We start from the raw sequence: 1,331 nt of genomic DNA, 5'->3' as shown, positions 1-1,331 counted from the left end.
CGCAGTTAGCATAGCCAACGGCAACCGGCGCGTCGCCGTGAAGTACGTGCCCCTCATGCTGCAGGGCACGGCGCGGACCTGGCTCAACAGCCTCAAGCCGCGTAGCATCAACAGCTGGCTAGACTTCACAGAAGCCTTCATCCGCAACTTCACCAGCACCTACAAGCGGGCTCCCAAGCCCAGACAGCTTTCCTTGTGCGTACAAGGCCCCGCCGAGTCCACTCGCGATTACCTCACGCGTTGGGCCGAGCTCCGCAACTCCTGTGAAGGGGTGCACGAGGTACAAGCCATAGAGTACTTCACAGCCGGATGCCGAGAAGGCACCCTCCTCAAGCACAAGCTCCTCTGCGACGAGCCGGCTACCCTCGACGAGCTTCTGGACATAGCGGACAAGTACGCCACCGCCGACTCCTCGATGAAGACCGAGCTTCGGGTAGACGCGTCCGGAAAGGTACTCAACCCGGCACCCAAGACACCGGCTGGGAATTCTGGTCGACAGCCCAACTCGAACGACAACAAGCGCAAGGGCCCCGCGCCGCCTCCCGCCAGCCGGCAGGTGGCCACAGTCGAAGACGCACCGTCCGAAGAACGACCGGCGCCCAAGAAGCCCAAGGGCGGCAGGCCGGCTTGGCAGCCCGCGTTCTCCTACGAGCAAACCCTCGATGCCCCTTGCAAGTTCCACAGCGGCGCGAAGCCGTCCAACCACATGACCCGGAAGTGCAACTGGCTCACCCGAATCTCTAAGGGTGAGGGGCTCTTGCCACCTCCACCTGTCGGCCCGCCGCCTCCGCCTCCACCGCCTCCGGCCGCTCGGCCCGCAGTCGGAGCCGTGCATGACGAGTTCCCTGATGAACAAGCAACCTACATCGTCTTTACAAGCCAGCCCGAAGACCGGCTGTGACGCCCGGGTAATTAAGCTACAGTGATCCTCTGCTAATGGTGCCACGTCACCTCGTTTATAGTTGTCAATCTCGAGTTAGTTCGAAACCGATTCAAATTCAAATTCAAAAATATGCAAACAATAAAAGTTTTCAAATATTAAAACTAAAATGATCGGAGTGAACCAAATATTGCATAGATAATAATGGTGGGGAAACCAACATTTCTTATAATATTTAATTTCACTAAAATAACCAAAGCTTAGGGCAAAACAATTACTTTAATGCCTTTTATAAAGATATAGTAATATAACTAAATTAATAGTGTGCCAAAATAATTATGGCAGAGGCCTAGTTAGTAATACTAATTTAGGTGCTAACTTGGTATTTTATAAAAAGAAATTAATAGAGACTTTAAATGAAAACAGTAAAGAAATAAAAGAGAAATAATAA

The sequence above is a fragment of the Triticum dicoccoides genome, chromosome 7A (assembly GCF_002162155.2).
Source record: "Triticum dicoccoides isolate Atlit2015 ecotype Zavitan chromosome 7A, WEW_v2.0, whole genome shotgun sequence".
Taxonomy (NCBI): Eukaryota; Viridiplantae; Streptophyta; class Magnoliopsida; order Poales; family Poaceae; genus Triticum; species Triticum dicoccoides.
This window is presented reverse-complemented; position numbering follows the sequence as displayed.